This window comes from Vulpes vulpes, chromosome 3, assembly GCF_048418805.1.
Source record: "Vulpes vulpes isolate BD-2025 chromosome 3, VulVul3, whole genome shotgun sequence".
Classification (NCBI taxonomy): domain Eukaryota; kingdom Metazoa; phylum Chordata; class Mammalia; order Carnivora; family Canidae; genus Vulpes; species Vulpes vulpes.
This window is the reverse complement of record NC_132782.1, coordinates 122,361,537-122,386,370: the sequence shown is the minus strand read 5'-3', so window position 1 is coordinate 122,386,370 and position 24,834 is coordinate 122,361,537. Positions and strand designations below refer to the sequence as shown.

General features: G+C 33.5%; 1 protein-coding gene across 4 annotated transcripts in view; it reads right to left on the bottom strand.

The window, feature by feature from the left end:
* The window catches only part of COL11A1 (collagen type XI alpha 1 chain), a 197,086-nt gene that overhangs the window by 135,530 nt on the left and 36,722 nt on the right, over positions 1-24,834 (bottom strand). The gene's annotated exons all lie outside the window — the stretch shown is intronic.

Genomic DNA, 24,834 nt, shown 5'->3' with positions numbered 1-24,834 from the left:
TTTTTAAATGAAAATATAGATCCTACTATGTGTTCTGGTAACGGAGTCAGTATCAAAAGGAATTCCTACTTATAAAGAAATGCAGAGGTCAGAGAAATTCAAATTATGAATAAAAAGGCATAAATTTGCTATACTTTTATTAAGAAAAAATGGAGCATCTAAGCATACATTAAAACTTACTTATTTGATTTCTGCATAATCTTAATAAAAAACATTACAAATAATTAGTAATAGGGTTATCTAAAGAGTTTAATTTCAGGAGATTCTGGAAACTGGTTCTGGAAAATGTATAAACAAGAGAAAAATTATAACATTTGAATATTTCTGAATATTTCTACAGAATCTAATTTAACATGAAACTAGTTTCATAGAAATCTATGGGTCATGGACATTTTAATTCAGAATTATACTCAGGCCCAAAAGTATGTCTGAGTTAATATCCAATTGACATAATGATTGTAAGTTTGAGCACGTAAGTCTGATTCACAGAACTTCTGCTGGCATTTTGAATAATTTCAAAGTTATTCCAGTTTTTCTGCATGTCATTAACAGAAGTTATATAGCCTATATAGTCTAATGAAGTTATATAGCCTATATAGTCTATAGTCTATATAGCCTATATAGTCTAATGAAAATATAGACATTAAATTTTAAAAAGTCTCTAACCATGAATACTAGGAAATAATTCCTAGCACTTCTGTACAACAGTTGTTTAGTCCTTTCATTCGGACACTCATTCAAACAGTGCTTTCACAAACCATAAGAGATTCTTAACTATAGAGAACAAACTGAGGGTTGGTGGAGGGAGGTAGAAGGGGGATGGGCTAAATGGGTGATAGGTTTAATCAGAGGATCCTCTGATGAGCACTGCGTGTTATATGTAAGTGATGAATCACTAAATTCTACTCCTGAAACCAATATTATACTCTATGTTAACTAACTAGAATTTAAATAAAAATTTGAGAAAACCTCATAAAAACTCCAAAAAACCCAAGTGCTTTAAAAAAGTGCATTAGCATGTTAGTATGGCCAGGTAACACCCAAATAAGAAAATACTTTATTACTCAGTAAAACCTAATAAAATAAGACAGAATCAACAAATATCCATCTGAAAACTATAAGGTTTATAATAGTCATACTATTATTAGTATTCCAACCTCAAAATTGTTTATTTCTACATGCCATGAGGCAATATAATTAACCAATAAAATTAGATTGTTTTTGAGATATTTTTTCAAGATTCTTTTCTGTAAATAGATAGGAATGTCTCTCATATTTCTTTTATGTCTGCTGATTTTAAACATGCTCACAGTGAATTAATGTAATTTCTTAAAAATTTTGATAGAACTTCTCAAACATTAATTGATCAGCTTAGAACACTGAGTAGCCACAACTGAATAATACATAAATAATTACATAGTTAAGTAAATGGATAATAATAAGTAACAAAGATAATTTTGAATACACAATTTTTCATCCTGCTGTTAAAAAATAATAATAATGAGGAATCATTGTACATCTTGAGTGCTGACATCACTGAGGGTTTCAATTAAAAGTCCTGACTCTTAATTTTTCTCCCAACGTTGTCATTAACTATGTGGAATTATGCAAGTCACTTAACCTCATTCCTCATTTGTAAAACGAATATGTGTAGATTATATCTAATGTTCTCTCCAGAACTCCAGAATTCCTTACTTAAGTATAAGAAATATAATGAACCAAGTGAAGCGGTTGCTGAAACAGAAAAAAAAAAAAAAAAGCTGCCTATCTTATAAGCATATGGTATTTTTAAAATAGTATATTTTTTGGAAGAATTATGGTTTTCTAAGTTCTTACTTGACTTCATTAAATGGAATCCTGCCAATCTTTCCACTATAAATTCTTATTTCAGGTGTTTAATATTTAGCCATAAAATATACTACTGGAAATAAATTGAAAAATTCAGTTAAAAAGCTATTGTATAATTTTCCCCAGAAGACATTTTACAATGTTTTATGTTAATCATAGGACATGTTGTGAGACAGTCTGTAGATAAACAAAAACACCCTGACAGGTTGAATAAACTGTAAATATTTAGATTCAATAGTCATAAAAATTTCCACAGGTGGAAAAAAGTGAAGTTACCAAGTAATATTGGCATCTACAGCATACAAACCATGAATAAGACATCCTCCTCCCCTAATGATCTACAAAGCCAAAATTAGAGTTGATGCAATTACCTTGCTATCTACAGCTGTGTCAAGTAGGTCTCAACAGTAGTATTTGTGTATAGACAGGATGAGACTAAGGTGGAAAGCAAAGCAAATGTAAGCAAATGTAAGAAAGTCAAAATGGCACCTGTCTATAAAGATAAGGTTCTTTTAAAAATCATATGCTTTGCAAAAAAATCCTGCTACATTTTTATCAGGACCAATTTAATAAGTAATAGTATATCTTCCTTTTAAAACTAAAATACAGGGGATCCCTGGGTGGCTCAGCGGTTTGGCGCCTGCCTTTGGCCCAGGGAATGATCCTGGAGTGCCAGGATCGAGTCCCACATCGGGCTCCCTGTGTGGAGCCTGCTTCTCCCTCTGCCTGTGTCTCTGCCTCTCTCTATATATATGTATATATTTATCATGACTAAATAAATAAAATCTTTAAAAATAAAATACAGTGCACATATTATAATAATTTTTTGTTTGGTTTGTTCTCTTTTTTTGTTTATGTGTGTGTGTGTCTCTCTATACAGCCTACCTATGTCTATTTCAGTGTAATGAAAAAATTACAATGTGCTCTATGAAATACATAGGTTAATACACATTTAGCTTTTTCCTCCAGGTATAAGCAATCAGATTTATTGAAAAAATGTGGTGTAAGAAATTGGTTTAATGTCTTAAAATCAAATGTCAATGTATCGATGTTAAGTGTCTGATTTTTCAAAATCAACTCCTCATCCAATGTAAAACCAATCAGTGCTTGGTTTAAGTCAGTTCCTGATCTAAATATTCACTGAATTGAACAGCATAGGAACCGATTCCTAAGAATGAGCAATGGAAAATTAAGCTGTCATCAGATTCAATTCGCTGTGACCTATGAATGGATTTTGTGCTTGGAACATAATAAAATTACATGAATGGTTGAGGAAATTCAGGTATAACCAAAATAGTGAAGGAGAGGCTGGATCAATGTTCAACTATAATTGGTCAAATAAAGAGATCATTTTTAAGCAGTATAACTATAAATAGTCTCTTTTTAATGTCAGTCTATCAACTAGTAGCTATACAATACCATGAAGTTTTTAATTCCACCCATAATCTCAGAAGACTTAAACTCTTAGTATTAAAATGTGGGTGTTCTTTATATTCTAAGAAAATGATATTATCAGGAAAAATAGACTCCAAGCACCTATTAACCATGTACCTCAGAAAATTTCATAAGTTTCTAGAATTAAAAACTTCATCTCCCCTAGTGCTGAAGTAAATCGCACAACTGGAATCGTGTTTTCTTTTTTTAAGATTTTATTTATTTATTCATGAGAGACATGGGGGGGATGGGGCAGAGACACAGGCAGAGGGAGAAGCAGGCTCCATGCAGGGAGCCTGACATGGGACTCGATCCCAGGTCTCCAGGATCACGCCCTGGGCTGAAGGCAGCGCTAAACTGCTGAGCCACCCAGGCTGCCCTGGAATTGTGTTCTATAAAATCATCTAGACTCCATATTTCCCATAGCACATTCTTGTCTCCATTAACTTGAAACATGCAAGTATTTCAATGGGAATGAATGTTTTTATGAAACGCTTCTTGGAAAAATCTTAATGATATATCATAAGCAAATATGAGTTATCTTGATGAAAAAGATGCAAAGAATAAAAGCACTAAATAGAAAAAAAGATCTTAATTAAAACTTTAGAGGCATGAAACCACATGACAAAGTCAGAGAATTAATCCATAGTGCTCCACAGTTTGAGGGAAGGCCCTATCTGATGATAATGAGCAGAGAGGGTTGAGATTAGAAAGAGGTAAAGAGGAGGAACAATTTAAGGAAAACCTTGCATGTGAACTGAATTCTAGAAGTTATGGAGTGTCATTCAAGGATTTTGAACAATAGAGCAAATGGACCAATGCTGTATTTAATGAAATCATTGACAACATGGGGAAGAATGATTTGGAAGCCACCAGTTTGGAAGCATGGGAATCTGTTAGGGATCCATATAGTTAAGTACTCAAAAATTAAACCAAGCAGAAGCAGGAATGGAAAAAGGGGACATAGAGTTGACATATTAGGGAAAAATATCTGCAAGGTTCAGAGACTGGGTGCTGATGATGAGGTGAATTGGGAGTGGCAGGAAAGATGGAGAAAAGTGTGTTAGAGAGGAATGGAAAACAATTCTTTACTTTCTGGATTGAGCAATAGCAGGATGGTAAAATCATTTACTCAGTTAAGAAACATAATAAAAGGAAATATTTGGGGATGATCCTCTTAAGTCTACAAAATGGAATAATTAATCATTGTTTCCTGAATTTCAGTTTTTCTTCTAAGCTGCCTTCATTTACTTTTGAATTGTGTTCTACTTACAGATTGTAAAATTGTATTACTAAAGCCAAACCAAGCTATAGGAATCAGTAAGAATCAGGGCAAATTCCCCTTCATCTGACAGTCCATACTTCTTTTTTCTATAGCAATTTATGCCCATTTTCTCATTGTTAATCAAGGATAAAATGAACTTGCCTAGACTTAGTATTATGGGCTCAACTGTGTTCCCCAAACAACCAGAGAGAGAGAGAGAGAGAGAGAGTTATGTGTGTGTGTGTGTGTGTGTGTGTGTATACAAACTCTTAACCTTGTAATGTAACCTTACTGGGAGATAGAACCTATAAAGAAATAATTAAGGTAAAATGAAGTCATTATGGCAGGTCCTAATTCAATACAACTGGTCTCTTTTTAAGATTAGGACACAGACACAACCTAAAAAAGACTACATGAAGACATAAGGAGAAAAGGGTCATCTATAAGCTAATGAGTAAGGCCTCAGAAGAAATCAGTCCTGCTAACAATTTTATCTCAGACTTTTAGCCTCCAGAACTGTAAAAAAAATAAAGTTCTATTGTTTAATAGTCAATCTGTGATATTTTATTATGGCAGCCCTAGAATACTAATACAGACTGAATTACTACTAGTTTGTTTTTATGTATACCCTGTAAATGTTGTCTTTATAACAGAATAAAGAACACTTTTTAAAAAGTAGTTTTGTTTATTTATAACTAGGGTAATATCTGACTATGACCAGGAACTGGTATTAAGTAGATGCCATAGAAATATTGACTGATTTAACTTGGCAAAGAGCTAAAATTCAGGGTAATCATAGATTATCATATATCTATCAGTATTACTCTGTGTAAATATCCCTTAGTCCATTGGAGATAATATAAAGTGAAAAAGATTTTTAAAAAGTACATTCCAAGTATAAATAAAGAATTGAAGGGAGCAAGGTTTTTTTTTTTTTGAGCAAGTTTTTAAGTAAACTTACAAGAGGTTTAAAAAAATTCATCAAATTAAATTATGCTAGAGTTCATACTGAGTTTAAATGTCCATTTATAAGACTATGTCAAAATGCATTTCAATTATTAAGTAAAAAGGCAAAAAAGTAATCTAGATATAATGCAATTCCTATCAAAATATCAATGACTTTATGGAACACAAAAGAACCCAAATGGAACAGATCAATGGAACAGAATAAAGAGCCCTAAGATAAACCCATGCTTAGATGGTTAATTAATCTACAACAGAGAAAGTAAGAATATACAATGGGGGAAAGACAGTCTCTTCAGTAAATGGTGTTGGGAAAACTTCACAGCTACTTATAGAAGAATGAAACAGAGCCACTTTCTTACTCCATATACAAAAGTAAAATCAAAATGAATTAAAGACTTAAATGTTAAGACCTAAAATCACAAAACTAGAAGAAATCATACCCAGTGAACTCTCTCACACTGGTCTTGGCAATATTTTGTGGGATCTGTCTCCTCAGGCAAGGAAAACAAAAGGTAAAAACAAATGGGACTACATCAAAACTGTAAAAAAACTTTTGGACAGTGAAGGAAAACAACAAAATGAAAAGGCAATCTACTAAATAGAAGCAGGTATTTGCAAACGATGTATCTGATAGATTTAACATCCAAAATATATAAAGAACTCATACAATTCAATATCAGCGAACAAACATTCTGGCTAAAAAGGAGCAGAGGAATAGATATTTATCTAAAGAGGATGTATAGATGATCAACAGATACACGAAAAGATGCTCGTCATCACTAATTATCAGGGAAAGGCAAATCAAAACCACAGTGAGATGTTACCTCATACCAGTCTTAATGTCTTAAAAGGTATCAAAAACAGGGCAGCCTGGGTGGCTCAGCGGTTTGGCGCCACCTTCAGCCCGGGGTGTGATCCTGGAGCCCCCTGGATCCAGTCCCACATCAGGCTCTTGCATGGAGCCTGCTTCTCCCTCTGCCTGTGTTTCTGCCTCTCTCTCTGTCTCTCATGAATATATAAATAAATAAATAAATCTTTAAATAAAAAAGGTTCTTAAAAAAAAGTATCAAAAACAACAAAAGAAATCCCCGAGAAATAATAAGTGTTAGTGAAAGTGTAGAGAAAAGAGAACCCTCATGCACTGTTGGTGTGAATGCAAATGGGTATAGCCCTATGGAAATCATTCGGAGGTTCCCTAGAAAATTAACTAGAACTGTCATATGATCTTGCAGTATCACTTGTGGGAACTTATCCAAAGACAACAAAAATCCTAATATATATAAAGAAGATGTGTGTGTGTGTGTGTGTGCACTAGTGTGTGTGACAGACTATTACCCAGCCACAAAAAAAATGAAATCTTGTCATTTGCAACAACATGGATGGAACTAGAGTGCATTGGCTAAGTGAAACAAGTCAGGGAGAGAAACACAAATACCTTATGATTTATTTGCATATGGAATATATAAAGCAAATCAAATGAACAAACACAACTAAACAGAAGTAGACTTACACATATAGAGAACAAACTGATGTTTGCCCAGGGATAGAGGGTGAAAGGCAATTGATGAAATAGAAAAAGGGGATTAAAAAAGCACAATCTTCAAGTTATAAAATAAATAGGCATGGGAATATAATGTACAGCACAGAGAATACAGTAAATAACATTGTAAAAACCTATGTATGGTGACAGATGGTAAGGAGGCTTATTGCAGGGTGTCTGGGTGGCTCAGTAGTTGGGCATCTGCCTTCGGCTCAGGTCATGATCCCAGGACCTCGTCAGGTTCCCCTCAGGGAGCCTGCTTCTCCCTCTGCCTATGTATCTGCCTTTCTCTGTGTGTCTCTCATGAATAAATAAATAAAATCTTTCTTTTTTTAAAAAAAAAGGAAGTTTATTGTATATCAAGTTGGTATGTTGTATACTGGAAACTAATATAATATATCAATTATACTTAAAAAAAATTCCTGATTGTATCGCTAACTCCATATTAATGAAATTATGTTCGAGTTCAACTTCATGTAAACAATGGGAAAACAACCAAAAAATACATTCTCATAGGAATTATATATATATATATATATATCCTCAAAATTTATACTTATATTTTCACAAGGGCCTTACCAAGCATATAAATCTGTTTTTGAATTATAACTGTTAATTGAAATTGCAAGTAGGTATGTGTTTTCCAGTGTAGTTAATATATAAAATACTGGTTGGTCTTTCAAGTAGAAGTTGAGCATGGACTCTAATGCTTAACTACCTTTACTCTAAAATTACTATTGCACATTTTAAATATTTTTCTATATTATTTTCTACTTTCACAGCCATATTTTAATTCTTTATTACAGAAATAAATTCTATTTTGAAAATGAAAATATATATACACAAATATATATATATATGTATTCAATATCAGAATTGTATATCTTTTGTAGTTTGCATTTTATTTTACCTGTCAAACCAATGCAAATCGGAGAGTAAAATAGCATCCTTAGTACTTTCTTGATTTAAGAAAACACATGTATAAATTTATTTTTTTAATGTATAAATTTAAATGTAAAAATACTGAGATGATTCTCAGATCACAAAAGGATTCATTTCAAAATTTCGTAAAATACCGAGCATTTAAAATGTGTATCACTACAATGTAATTCCTCTCACCCAATAAATGTATCTGATATTTTTTACAAAGATCTTTTTTCTTAAAAAAATATAACTGAAAATAATATTTAACATCTAAGAAGAGGACTTTAAAATAAAGTGGAAATCATATTGAGACTTATTTTAAGATAAGAAAAAAATCATCTGTATGAAAGAAAACATCAGGCATCATTTAACATTTTTAACTTGTATTCTAACACAGACTCAAAAGACAAATTCATGTAACTAATGCCAGCAGAAAGGCCAAATATGGCTTTTGCATGTATATGGCCTTTGTATGATTTTCATTGCCTGTCTCACAAAGTTAAGAGCAGAATTTAACATTTACTTTGTATTTCAGAGCCTTTGACTTGGCAGTAAACTTTGGACTTATTTTTAAAGTAATTATCATCTTTTGAATATGAAAGAAATGATAGACTCTTTTCATCATTCCATAAAGAGTTTAACAGTTGAGCTGGTACATCTACTCCTCTAAGTAAATAAGCCTGATACTTGGAAATGATTTGTTTTTACACATCAATTTAGCATCTCCCTTTTTACTGCCTATTTTTTTTTTAATTTCTTTTTTTTTTTTTTTTTTTTTTTTACTATTTATTATAGTCACAGAGAGAGAAAGAGGCAGAGACATAGGCAGAGGGAGAGAAGCAGGCTCCATGCACCGGGAGCCTGACGTGGGATTCGATCCCGGGTCTCCAGGATCGCGCCCTGGGCCAAAGGCAGGCGCCAAACCGCTGTGCCACCCAGGGATCCCTTTACTGCCTATTTTTAAGGCTACAGAAAATACTTCTCAGTAGATGAAAAGAAATCACTGGTTCTAACATTTCTACACACTCATATTCTTGTTCTATATACCGTGATACTGTCCCAGAAAGAACAGAACTTTTAAAAATATTTCCTTAGGCTTACTGTGTTCTACTCCTCTACCTGTAACAATGAATGATATATTTCCTTTAGTTAAGTAAAGTTTTATTAAGTCAAAATTAGCTGTTTTTGGGGATCCCTGGGTGGCTCAGCGGTTCGGCACCTGCCTTTGGCCCAGGGCGTGATCCTGGAGTCCCGGGATTGAGTCCCGCCTTGGGCTCCCAGCATGGAGCCTGCTTCTCCCTCTGCCTGTGTCTCTGCCCCACACCACCCCCACTCTCTCATGAATAAAAAAAAAAAAAAAAAAAGGCTGTTTTATAAGATATATAAGCCTAAGAGGATTTTAGAATTACGTATATAAATATATAAAACAATAAATAAAAAAAAAACAATAAATATACCTTTTACTCTTTTCTTTAATTTTTTAGAAAAAGATTTTTTTCCATGTCAGTGTGAAAACTCATGACAGAGTATAGCCAATCTGTCTGTACGCCTACTGAATGGTGAATAGGGGGCATGTTCTCAAAGTTGAAACACAGAATTCCCTATTGAAATGGGAGTATTCGGAAAGAACTTTTTTCTTGAGTGCAAAAGCAAACCTGCTATTCAACATTCCTAATTTTAGGAGGTACCGTATACCTCTCAATTTTAGGACAAGTTACTCTTTTTTTCCCAAGACAAAATATTTTTCTTCGTTATATACTAGGATACATGATAATTTGTATTAACAGGCACAGATACTTTATCAGCCAGATAATAATTGCTTTTCTCCTACAACTTTTAATTGTCACCGACACAGGAATTGAACAGCCAGATAACTCTGAGAATCTTTTTTCCTTGTCTGTTTATCAATCATTCAACTATGCATTCAGTCAACAAATATGAAGGCCAAGTAACATGCTGGCTGTCTGAAAAGAAGGAAGAGGAAGAAAGAGGGAAAAGAGACTCACAGCCCATTCTCAGATAGTTTATAGCTTGGTAAAGATTAATAGTACACAAAACATAACACCTAAGAAACATATTTCTGGGGCCCCTGGGTGGCTCAGTGGTTAAGCATCTGCCTTTAATTCGGGTTGTGGTCCCAGGGTCCCAGGATCGAGTCCCTCATCAGGCTCCCCGCAGGGAGCCTGCTTCTCCCTCTGCCTAGGTCTCTGCCTCTATTTGTGTGTCTATCATGACTAAATAAATAAAATCATTAAAAAAAAAAAAAGAAACATATTTCCTTGGTACCTACTATAGTGCACTTATGAGGAACAAAGAAATTGGCAGCTAAGGGGTAAAGAGCAGACAAGTTCCATAGGGGAAAATTAGAGGAATGATCCAGAAAGACTTGGCATATATGACACAATTAATGATAAAGCACCCAGTTTCTCTTTTAAATATAAAAGTGAAAAAAATAAATAAAAAATTAAAAAATTATAAATAAATAAATAAATAAATAAAATAAATAAATAAATAAATAAATAAATGTGTTCTTTATTCTCTGTTGGCCCCCAAATCCTAATTATATGTATTTCTCTCTCTTACTCTGTGCCTCCCAAATCTGACCCTTATAGCTCATGCCGTTATACTATTTTGCAGGTTCCAATTCAGACAATGAAAGTTACTACCAAGAGTTTGAAAGGTTGGAAGAGAAGGAAGTCAGGTCCTTTTTGTCACATTTCATGGGCTTATCCCAGCAGTCTGGCCACCTTACCATTACTGCCATTGCTGGAAAACACTTCTGCATGCTTCCAGCTTTCAGAAAATTGTACCACTGTTTCTGCTCCTTGTATCCTTAGCCCTAGGGAAGTAATGCTTATTACCAGGTTCCCCAGCCTCCTTGTTCACACCTCTGTTGTAATCACCTGAGTAGAGATTTTTTAATTTTTTTCCTGGAACACACTGTAGACTCACAGAGAATGTGAAAAGTTAAAAAAAAAAGCCATATACTTGAAAGCCTTATAATGCTAATTGGCATCTTCCTTTTATATATGTACTAAGTTTAAGTATTCAAACAATCAAGATAAAAGGCACAGTTTCTGGTCTAGGCTCCTTCACTTAATCAGCCAATCTATATTGTTCAATTAAAGCCACTGGAATATAAATTTAATGAGAGCAAGAACTCATCTGTTTTGTTCTCCTAGATTTCCACAGTTCCTGGAATAGACCTGCACATTGTGGATACACGATAAATGTTTGTTCAATAAATGGATCTCTGGGATATTAATTTGTTCATTTCAAGACTTGAGTTCAACACCTGTAAATTGAGAATACTATTATTTTTTCCTGTATTTCCTAGAGATTCTCTAAAAAATAATATGCATTTAAACAGTTTTTAAAATGTAACATGTTCACAAATATAAGGTATAATTATTATAGTGTTTGAGGACAATTAAAGGAAAACACATCTTTGAATGGCAAACTTCTAGACAACGTGTCTATGAACACCATAAAATCTAAGAAATGCTGCTGGAGAACTCATTTGTAATTGTTCCAATAACAGATTCCAAAGAAGTTAAGTTTCAGGAGCCTTAAAGTCATTATTCTATAAGTAAAGCCCATCAGGAAAAAAAAAAAGTAATAGAAGAAAAAGAAAATACATTTTGCTAAGCAGTTTCCAGGATGTGCCACTGTAAAAGCAATAGCTTTACAAAATTATATGATGTCACCTGAGTAGACATACTGAGTAGTATACAGTGAGTACTATAATAATAATCAGTAGTATATACTGAGTAGTATAATAGACCTTGTGCTTTATTAAAGCACAAGCTATCTTTGTAGAGGTTTTTGATTGTATATCCAGGAACAAAACTGACATTAAATATTAAATACAGCTTAGGATTCTCAAGAAGTAATTACCATTATCAAGATTAATTGAAAAACTAGGCTTCTTGTCTACTCCAACTTCTGGATCTGCCAAAGCATTAACTCTCATCACAGTTTTTTTTTTTTTTCCAAACATTCCATACAGTTAACGATTCTTTCTCAGCTATTTTGTGTGGAAAAGGAAAGCTGCCAAAATGCTTAGAATTTTAGTGTAATTGAAAAATGGATCAGAGATTGCATCTGAGCTATACTTCAAAGGAAAGAATGAGGGAAACCACATAATCATAGACAGAACTGCCACCCACATGAGATTTTACATTTCTTAGTGTCCTCAAATCAGCTTAAGAAATCAGTTTTAAGAAAATGAGTAGTGTTCTTAATGTTACTTGAATGTAGTACTTTTTGAATGTACTAGCGATGTACCTAGTAATACAGAAAATGCCTAAAATTGTATGAAACACTAGCATAAAAAGTGCATATTTATCTTACACTGTTCTAACAAAGTTTCTTTTTTTTTTTAAGATTTTATTTACTTATTCATGAGATACAGAGAGAGAGAGAGACTGAGAGAGAGAGAGAGAGGCAGAGACACAGGCAGAGGGAGAAGCAGGCTCCATGCAGGGAGCCCGAAGTGGGACTCAATCCCAGGTCTCCAGGATCACGCCTTGGGCCCAAGGCAGCACTAAACTGCTGAGCCACCTGGGCTGCCCACTAATAAGGTTTCTTACTGAAAGATAACTATCCATGTGGCTCTGTTCAACACCAAATAATGAATAAAAAAATAAAATAGAAAACAGGTAATAAACCTTGCCTCCTACTTCTTTGTTTGCTGTAGGCAATCTATATCCCTTGAATTAATACATGCTAGAAAGTATACTTATTTCACTCATTGAAAGAAATATTAAGTTTCAGGCAATATTCCTAACTCTGTAGAGACAACATAGAATCCCTGCTCTTTTGGAGGTTATGTTCCAGAGGAGAAGAGAAAATAAACAAAATATAGTACATCAGAAAGTGACAAGTGTCATAAAGAGCCTAATGCAGGACAAGGGAGATGTGTCAGAAGGTAGGATGCTACATTACAAAGAGTGATCACGAAAGGTGTCACTGATAAAGAGATACTGAGGCAGAGACCAAGAAGGACTGAGGAAATAAGAAATGCAGATTTCTTACAGAAGATGAATGGATGCCGAGTCCCCAAGCCTGGAGCAGGCTTGGTGTGTTCAAAGATAGGATGCCTTGCCGACCAGAGAGAGCCAGGGGAAGAAGAGCCATCCATGAGGTCAGAGAAAAGGAGGAGAGTGGGGTTGGATCTCATACGAGCCTCTAGAATACTGAAAGAACTTTAACTTGTACAGTAAATGACATGAAAAGCCACTGGATGATCACAAACAAAAAGATGACATCCCTCATTCACTCATCCATTATTTCAATCAGGTGCTATCTGACAGGAATAGGTTTTCTCTTTTGTGCTTAAAGTTTAAAGAACAGACTAACAGTTGGGCAGGACAGAAGCAGGGAGATCAATTAAAAGGTTCTTGCAATTATCCAAGGAACAGGGAACACTGACGGTTGTAATACTAGATGATACTTAGTTGATACTTACTGTATACTTGCCACTCTTCTAAAGACTAAGCCATATTGTAAACAGAAATGAACTAGGTGGTGCCTTAAAAAGATTTCATTTCTAAAAAAAAGCTTACTTAAAACATAATTTAATAGTCTATCGCATTCTTATATTCCTTTGAGTGGGTAATAATTTCACATTTATGGTGTGTTTTCCATAACACCTGAAAAGTATAGAAATATGGAGAGAAGATTATTTTGTCCGGGATAATCCTATGGCCATTTAGCCAGTGTAAAGCTTTATGTAATTCATAAATCATAAAAAAGAAAATGGAAGGCTTTTAAACTTGGCTAAAATTCCAACCAGCTCATGATTGTGAGAAGGAAACAGCAACTATTTACTATCTATGTGAAACTTAAAGTACTAAGTTCCTCTCTCCCTTAACTCCACATAATCAATCAGTCCCCAAGTCCTGTCAGCTCTGCCTACATGGCATCCTGAAGCAAGACCCTTCCCTCCCCATTCTTCGGTCAAGGCTTTGTCATTACTCTAATATCTTTTATTTGAACTAATCTTTCAACATATTAGGGTTTGTTGGTTTTTCCTTTTTTTCCGCCAGTTTCTCCTGATTCTGGACGAACTCCTTCACTGCCACGCATGTGCGCGTGCACTCACAAACACGCTTTTTAAAAAAAACAAATCTGACGGTTTACTTTTTCTACTTAAAGAGATATCTCATGACCTACGGTTGAAAAAGCTTTCCACAAACAGGCCCTAACACATTCAACCAGGTCATATCCCCGATGCCCCCAAACAAAATTACATTTCTCAGATCTGCTGTGCTCACTCCAAACTTTCATCTTTTGCTCATGTGCCCTCATCTTGAAATATCTTTTTATTTTTCAACATTTTGAATATGGTTGTTATTCCCTCACTTGAACATTTCTCTATCTTTATTATAGACTCAATCATATCTTATTACAATTATTTATTTATGTCTCTATATCATTTAAGCACAATGGTTATTCTGCTTCAACAGGGAATAGTCAACTATTTAATAAACACCTAACTTTCAATTGGCATATGCTAGCCTACAGCTACCCCTGCCCCTTTTTCTTCCAGACACTTCTAACAAAGCCTTCATCACCACCAGGTACAGCACTCATTTATGAATTTACTAGTCTTCAGGTTCTATAAACACTATGTCAAACTTTGTGCTTGGTGGTGCTGCTGGAATATCTAAATAAATAGACTATAAATCTTACTTTCAAGAAATGTATAGTCTAATGAGAAAGCTACATATTAACAGGTAATTATAAAACAACATAAGAGAGATATAGCGACAAGAACGGAATTCAAAATGGCTTATTAAAAAAAATGGCTTATTCTCTAAAAAGTTAAATGCTCAGACTAATAATAAACATTAAAAGGAAAAAAATTAGGAAGACAGGTTACACTTTTCACCAGGGTAATCAGAGATAAAGTTTTTTGAAGGACAAAATAAAATGTGACATTTTATTGTGCTCTGTTGGCAGTGGAAAATCCAGTGATGCACTAATCGAAAAGTAAAAAACTGAATCAAAATGGCAATGTTCCTTTTAGAGGACCAGAAATATCCTGTATAACTGGCACTTTGCATCTTCTATAGAACTCTGAAATCTAAATCCACCTCAAATGAATGCTACATTGAGTTTCTTAAATCAGTTTCAACCATAAATCCTGCTAAATATAAAATTGTACTAAACTATCAATGAAGTCCCCAAACATAGCCTGCTATCTGCATATCACACTATAACAGTGCAGATCTCAATACAGTCTGAATGGCAACAGCATACTGCACGGCTATTTTATAATAATGTACAGTGATATCTAGAGAGAACTGCAGAGACGTCCCACAGCATCACAGAAACTTGGTCATAAATAATGTGGCACATTTTTGTGTGTTGACCCTCACCACACTTGTCATACCAACTCAAAGTGAAGCAAAAAAGAATGTAATTACACATCAAAGAGCCAAAAACAGATGTTCCTTTCAGTCTTGGCTATGGATAACTCTCAAAAAAAGGATAAACTTAATGTTGTACTTTGATCTACTGGTATATGTGGTAAGTAGTTAAAAATATCTCCTAAAAACAGAAAAAATCAAAAGGTGAATATCTTATTTGTCATCACAGCTTTGTAAATAATTATTAACACCAAGTCTAAATAAAATCTGACAAATTCTAAATTTGTTCAAGTAACAAAAATGTATTTGATAAAGTTACTAGTATAAGATACTGTTATGCAAATTTATTGGACTATTTCTGCATGAGAGCCATAAGATCTCCTTTTAGAAATAACTGCACAGATATTTAGTTTTTATATATATTAGAGAAAATCAACATGTCCATGAATACAGCATGTCTTTAAAGCAGTGTTGTTGCTGAATCCTAATGTTACATGAGTGATTAGTGTATGCCTTGAGATTTTTTGCTCTATTTTGCATTGCACTTGTGTTTGTTACAATCAAGCTTTACTTGGGCCATGCTTGAGTATCAACCCTATCAAATTTGTGCCTCATGTTTGGTGTCCACATTTGTTACTTCTCTTAAAATTTTACATATTTACTGAAATTTAGAAGTTAAACAATTTTGATGTCTTACTACGTGACACAGACATTAATCACGAAACTGATTCCAGACAATGCTTTCAACAATTAAAAAAGAGCCACATTATATTCCCAAATGTACATGTTAACTGAAGATTCACAGAAGAACAAAACTAAATAACTGTGGTAAATTCAAAGCTTTGTTGTTTTTCTGTTTTGCTGACTCTGTGTTACTTTGACAAAGAAATACAATTCCACTCCAGGATGACATTTCATTTTTCCTTTCAGTTTTTGAAATCTTCTTTGAAATAGCACATCATAAGCTGAAGTTCTTTACAGTGTAGCTTCTATGCTAGCTATGTATCTGCTGTTTTCACCTAATTTCAGAAATAATCAATAGAAGAAAGTTTATTTTTCTTTTTTTTGAAAGTTTATTTTTCAAACACTTATAAAACACTAAGTATTACAAGATGCAGATTAAATGTTTTATACATGTTAACTCACTTAGTCCTCCAATGACTACATGAAAGAAGTGCCCCAGCTATCCCATTTTACAGATGAGGAAAAAGACACAGAGAAGTTGGGTGTCTTGCCCATAAGATCCAATGTGATTAAATTCCAAACTCAAAAATCACACCGGGGCTCTCTGGCTCCAGAGTCAATACTGCTAAGTACTGTAAGTGTGGTTAAAAAGGCAAAAACATCACTATCATCATCACCTTTTTCATTTAATGAGTTCTGCACTTCTCAGTTGAGGAATGATAACTTTGCCTTCATCTTTCATTCCTCAAGTGAAACAATGGAAATGACTTTATTATCTGAGTTCACTCACATCCACTTTTTGGTTCTTAAAATTCATATTTTCTGAAAGATCATCTAAATATATATATAAAACAAAAATAAAATTTAAAGAAATGATTAGTGAATATAATGATAATTTTAAAATATAGGAATAACTTGCTTTTTTCCTACTTAATTAAAGAAGATCCAGGGATGCCTGAGCAGCTCAGTGGTTGAGTGTCTGCCTTTGGCTCAGGGCATGATCCTGGGGTCTGGAGATGGAGTCCAGCATCAGGTTTCTAGCAAGGGGAACCTACTTCTCCCTCTGCCTATGTCTCTGTTTCTGTCTCTGTGTCTCTCATGAATAAATAAATAATTTTTAAAAATAAAGAAGACCCATACAGAATTGGAAAAAAGGAAGTACACAATTCCAGCCCCCTTCCATGTGGCAGAAAGGAAAACACACATCTACAGCCTTATATAGTCATTCTACCCCACCGGGTGGGGAAAAAGAACTGAAAAGCACTGGCAAACTTCACAATCCAAGAGTACAAGTTCACTAAAAGACCGAGATCTATCATAGGACTATAGCATGCCTCCCCTCCCCCCGCACCATACCAACACATTACTGAAGTCTTCTTTACCAAATTTCTTTTACCCAATACACAAAGTCCACTTTTCAATGGAAAGTTAAAAGGCATACAACAAGGCTAAAATCAGTTTGAAGAGACAGAACAAACATCAGAACTACAATCAAGATTCTGGCAAGATTCTGGAATTGTCCAGCAAGAAATTTTTAAAAATGACTGCTACTATTCTATAGACATTAATGTAAAAAAAAAAAAAAAAAAACAGACAATATGCAAGAACTGATGGATAATGTAAGCATAAACATGGAATTTCTAAGTATGAACCAAAAAGAAATGCTAGAGATTGAAAATGAAGAATGTCTTTGGGGATCCCTGGGTGGCGCAGGGGTTTGGCGCCTGCCTTTGGCCCGGGGCGCGATCCTGGAGACCCGGGATCGAATCCCACATCGGGCTCCCGGTGCATGGAGCCTGCTTCTCCCTCTGCCTGTGTCTCTGCCTCTCTCTCTCTGTGACTATCATAAATAAATAAGAAAAAAAAAAAAAGATTTAAAGAATGTCTTTGATGGGCTTATTAGTAGACTGCCCTACCTGAGGAATCTCTGAGCTTGAAGACATGACAATAGAAACTTCCAAGAATAAAAAAGCAAAGAGAAAGGAAATGATGGGGGGAGGGGGCACAGAATATCCAAGGAGTGTGGGACAACTACAAAAGATATAGCACATATGTAATGAGAATATCAGAAGAAAAAAAAAAAAGAATATCAGAAGAAGGAAGAAAGTAACAGAGAAATTTTAGAACCAATAACAACTGAAAATTTGCTCAAATTAATGTCAGGCCAAGTACCCAAGAAACTCAGAGAACCTCAAGCAGCATAAATGCCAGAGAAAAACTAGTTCAACTTCAGAAAATCAATGATCAAGAAAAATCTTGAAAGAACCCAAAGGAAGACACCTAAACTGTAGGGGAGCAAAGATCACAATTATACCTGACTTTTCTTCAGAAGCTGCACAGCAAGAAGAGAATGGAATAAAATATTTCAAGTGTTGAGAAAAAAACCACCAACTTAGAGATCTGTATCCTGCAAAATTATCTTTCAGAGTGAAAGAGAAATGACTTTCTCAGAAAAGCAAACACTAAGGGAATTGGTTGGTGTGGGACTACCTTTCAAGCAATTTCAGAAAAGTTCTTTTGAGAGAAGAAAAATTATATTAGTCAGAATTTCAAGTGTAGATAATGAAAGGAATAGCAGTGGAGAATAAGTAAAAGTAAAATAAGAATTTTTATTTTTCTTATTCTTAATTGATTTAACTGATCATATTTTGTTTAAAATAATAATAGCAAAAATGTATTCAATTCATATGCATAAATATATATATATGCTTATGAAAAAGTGAAATGAATGAAAGCAATGATACAAGGTATGAGAGGGACGAATTAGGAATATTCTGTTATTATAAGGTACTTGCCCTACCTATGAAATAGTATAGCATAATGTAAAAGTGACTTAGGGATTAATTGAAAATTACTGCTAGGGCACCTGGCTGGCTCAGTCAGAAGAGTATGTGACCACTAATCTCGGGGTTCAACTGCTGTGGGTGAGTGAGTTCAACTGCTACGTGGGTGTAGCGATGCTAAATTAAATAAATAAACTTTTTAAAAAATGTATACTGCAAACACTAAGGCAACAGTTAACATTAACTTTAAAAGGTAGTGTAATTAATATGCAAAGAGTGAAGTGTAATAATATAAAATTCCCAATTTATACAAAAAATGCAGAATTGTAGAAGACAAAAGGTGAACAAAAACAAGGTCAACAAACAGAAAACAGTGCCAAATATGGTGGATATATATTCAATCATATCTATAATCACTTGAAATATCAATAGTCCAAATATACCTATGAAAAAGCGGATTGTCAGAGTGGATCAAAAAACAAAACCCAACTATTTGTTATCTACAAGAAATCTACATTAATATAAAGACACATACAGACTAAAAGTAAAGGGATGGAGAAAGATACACTGTGCCATCACTAGTCAAAAGAAAACAAGAGTATGTCTAATAACTTCAGACAAAGTAGACTTCAGAGCAAGGAAAGGTATTAGTGATAAAGAGATATTACATAATAATAAAGAAGTCAATTGTCAAAAAGAGAGGACTGTCCTTAATGTGTATGTGCCTAATAACAGAACATCAAAATATGTAAGGCAAAACCTGACACAATTTCAAGAAGAAATAGATTTATCCAGTATTATTGTTGGAAACTTTAGCACCTTCCACCAGAAATCAACAGATCCAGCTGCAGAATATAGTAAAGACATAGTTGAACCGAACAGCACTATCAATGAACTGGATATACAGTTGACCCTTGAAAAACCTCAGAGTGAGAGATGCTGACTCCCCACACAACTGAAAATCCATGTATAATTTTGACTCCCTCAAAACATAGATATTAGTAGCTTATTGTTGACCAGAAACCTTACTTATCAGAATAAAGTTAAATTACATGCATTTTGTATACTATATTTATTGTATGATGCATTCTTAATGAAATAAGCGAAAGAAAAATGTTATTAAGTAAATCATAAGAAAGATAAAATGTATTTATTTACAGAACTGTATATATTGAAAAAATCTGGACCCATGCAGTTCAAATCTGTGTTGTTCAGGGACCAACTGTAATTGACATCCATCCACTACTTATTCCAAAAACAACAGATTACATATTCTTCACAGGCTCACCCTGGAACATTCATCAAGATAGAGCACATTCTGGGCCATAAAACTAACAATTTTAAAATAATAGAATCATATAGTATCTGCTCTTAGAACATAGTGGAATTAAACTAAGAATCAATAACAGAAAGATATCTGGAAGGTTCCAAAATTCCTAAAGAATTAGCAACATAATTCTAAATAACACATGAATCAAAGCTGATATCTCAAAGGATATGTAAAAGTATCTTTGAACTAAATGAAAATAAAAACACAACTTATCAAAATGTATGGGAAGAAGCAAAAGAAATTCTCAGGGAAATTTATGGCATTGAAGACATAAATTAGAGTAAAAGAAAAATCTAAAATCAATCACCTACACTTCCACCTTAGGAGACTAGAAAAAGAAGAGCAAATTAAATCCAAAGTAAGCAGAAGAAAAGAAATAATAAAAATTAGAGAAGATATCAGTAAATTGGAAAACAGCAGTGTATGTGTGTGTATGTCCAATATATATGTCATATATATATATATATATATATATATCAAATATATAGATATTCTATATATATATCAAATGTGTGTGTGTATATATATATGAAATAAAGTCATATATAAATACATGAAATAAAACACATATATATGTGTGTATATATATATACATATATGAAGCAAAATCAATGCATCTTTAGCTAGGCTAAGAAAATAAGAGAGGAGATGCAATTACTAATATTATAAATGGAAGAGGGACATCACTATGGATCTCATGGATATAAAATGATAATACAAGAAAACCATGCTCACAAATGTGATGAACTAGAAGGAATAAACCAATTTTTTAAAAGACATAATCTACAAAAAAACTCATACAAGAAATAGATAATTTGAATAGGGCTTTATCTACTAAAGAAATTAGATCATTAATAGCCTTCCAAAACAGAAAAACTGGACCCAGAGTAGTTCACTGATGAATTCTATAAAACATTTATGTAAGCAATTATACCAATCTTCTACATTATCTTTCAAAAGACAGAAGCAAAGGAAATACTTCCTACCTCATTCTATGAGGATGCTATTTCCTAAACCAAAGCCAGACAAAGACTTCACAAGAAAAGTACAGACCAATATGTCTCAGGAACACAGATGCAAAAATTTTCAGTGAAATATTAGCAAACTGACAATGTATAAACCAACAATGTATAAAAAGAACTATATACCATGACTAAATGAAATTTACCTCAGGTAAATAAATAAGGCTGGGTCAACATTTGAAAATCAATTAATGTAATTTATCACATCAATAAGCCAAAAAAAAAAAAAAAAACTCCACATGATCATACCAATAGATGCAGAAAAAACATTTGCCAAAATCGAACATCTATTTATGATAAAAAAAAAAAACTCTCAGCAAACTGGAAATAGAGGGAAACTTACTTAATTTGATAAATTAAAAAAATCTATGAAAAACCTAAAACTAATCATACTTACTGGTGAGACTTGAAGCTTTCCAACTAAAAGCAGGAACAAGGCAAGGATGTCCCCTCTCACCACTGCTTTTCAATATTGTACTGGAAGTCCTAGCTAATGCAATAAGACAAGAAAAGGAAATAAAAGATACAGATATGGAAGGAAGAAATAAAACTATCTTTGTTCACAGATGACATGATTGCCTATATAGAAAATCCAAAAGAATAAACAAACACATAAACCAAAAACAAAAACAAAAAGCCCTCCTGGAACTAATTAGTTATTAGAGCAAGGTTGCAGGATATAAGGTTAACGTACAAAAGCCAGTTGTTTTTCTGGGTACAACCAATGAACAAGTGAATTTGAAGTTAAAAACACAATACCATTTGCATTAACACTTAAAAAATGAAATAGGTCAAATCTAAATTTACAACATATATATGAGAAAAATGACAAAACTTTGATGAAAGATATCAAAGAATTAAATAACTGAGAGATATTCTATATTCATGAATAAGAGAATTGATATTGTCAAGATGTCAGTTTTCCCAACTTCATCTAGAGATTCAACATTCTCAGTTAAAATCCCAGGAAACTATTTTGTTGTGTTTATTGTCAAACTGATTCTAAAGTTTATAACAAAAGGCAATAGATACCGGATAGCCAACTCAATATTGATTGACTAGAATAAAGTTGGGTGGACTAACATTGCTTCAAGATTTATTATAAAGTGACAGTAATCAAGATAGTGTAGTACTGTTGAAAAAAAAAAAAAAAAACAAATAGGTCAGTGGAACAGAAATAGACCCAAATAGGTATAACTGATCTCTGACAAAGAAGCAAGGCAATACAATGGGGCAAAGTTAGTCTATTCAACAAATAGTGCTGGAAAACATGTGGGGTGCCACATGTAAAAAAAGTGAATCTAAACACAAACCCTTCACAAAAATGAACTCAAAATGGATCACTGAAGTAAATGTAAAATGCAAAACCTAAAACTCATAGAAGATAACATACAAGAAAAACTAAATGATCTTGGGTACAGTGATGGCTTTTTAGATACACCATCAAAAGCATGATTCATGAAAGAAATAATTGATAAGCTAGACTTCATTAAAATTAAAAACTTCACCTCTGTGAAAGACAATACCAAGAGAATGAGAAAACAAGTCAAACTGACAGAAAGTATTTGCAAATACTCATCTAATATAGCCCTGTTACCCAAAATATTAAAAAAAAAAACACTTAAAACTTAACAATAAGAAAATGAACAACCTGATTTTAAAAATGGGCAGAAGACTGTAACAGCTTACCAAAGAAGACACACAGATGGCAAGTAAGCATGTGAAAAGATGTTCAACATGTCATCAGGAAAATGCAGACTAAAACAATGAGATGCTACTACACACCTATTGGAATGACCAATATCCAAAATGCCCAAAATACCAAAAATGTTGAACAGGAACTTTAATTCACTGCTGGTGGGAATGCAAAATGGCTAGCTCTTTTGGAAGACAGTCTAGTCATCTTTTGGAATCATTCCAAATCATCTTTTGGAAGATTGCTGATATGGTAAACACATTCTTACCATATCAGCAATCACACATTTTGATATTCACCCAAAGAAGTTCAAAACTATGCACAAAAACGTAAACACAGTTTTTTATAGATGCTTTATTCATAATTACCAAAGACTTGAAAGCAACCAAGATAGTCCTCAGTAGACGAATGGATAAATAAACTGTTACATTCAGACAATGGAATATTATTGAGAACTAAAAAGAAATAAGCTCTCAAGCCACGAAAGACATGGAAGAAACATAAATGCATATTGCTAAGTGAAAAAAGTCAACCTGAAAAGACTATACCTTTATGTTTACAACTACATGACATTTTGGAAAAGGCAAAACTATGGAAACATTAAAAAGATTAGTGATTGCTAGGATTCAGAAGAGAGAGAAGGATGAATAAGGGGAACAGAGAGGATTTTTAGGGCATGAAATTATTTCATAAGATAATACATTGGTGAATATGTATCATGATACATTAGCCAGGATCCATAGAATGTATGATCCAAAAGTGAATCCTAATGTAAACTATGGACTTCAGTTGATAATGACATGTCAATATAGGTTTACCCATTGAAACAACTATACTGGACTGGTGGGGAAATTGATAGTAGAAGAGGCTGTATTTCTTTGTATGTGAGTGTGAGTGTGCTCACGCACAGATATACATGCACAAGGGTATAGGAAACTGTCTACTTTCCTCAATTTTGCTCTGAACCTGTAACAGCTCTAAAAAAAACAAAGCATGGGATCCCTGGGTGGCTCAGTGGTTTAGCGTCTGCCTTCTGCCCAAGGTGTGATCCTGGAGTCCCGGAATGGAGTCCCTACATCAGGCTCCCTACATGAAGCCTGCTTCTCCCTCTGCCTGTGTTCTGCCTCTGTGTGTGTGTATGTCTCTCATGAATAAATAAATAAAATTAGAAATAAAAACAAAGCATATCAATGAATAATTTTAAAAAGACACTAAACAACTCAGATAACCCACAGACTTTAAGATCTCTATTATAACTATAAAACAATTGGTCCAATTATTTTATGGCACACTTTCTTTTTAAGGGCATATGCTACATTAACCAAGATAGACTATATCCTGGGCCATAAAGTAATTGTCAATAAATCTACATGGAATGAGATCATATCTAGTTCATTTTCAGAGGAAAATGGACATCTACACTGAAAACTAGGAAACCTTGTGAAAGGAATTAAAGAGCGAAATAAATGGAAAATTATACCATATCCAGGAAATAGAGAACTCAATGTTTGTTAAAATATGGATTCTCAAAAAAAAAATATGGATTCTCTTCATTCTGATCTACAGCTTAAATGATATTCCAATTAAAACCAAATTTTATTTAAATTAAAACTCAATTTTACTTTAGAAATCAGTAAGCTTATTCCAAAATTTACATAGAATGCCAATAACCTAAAAGAGCTAAAGCAATGTTTGCAAAGAATAAAAAGTAAGAGCAGTTACCCCACGTGATATCAAAACTTTCTACTAAACTACAATAATCAAGATAGTTTGGTATTGATGAAAAGATAGACAAATCAATGGAATAGGGTACTAGTTCAGTAATAGGTCTACTCAAATGTAGCCCTGATTTCTGACATAGAAACTACAGCATCCCATGCATGAAATGGAAGTCTTCTTTATAAAGGATGAACTGGATATCTTTGTCTAAAAACAATCAACATTAACTCTTACCTGATACCATACAC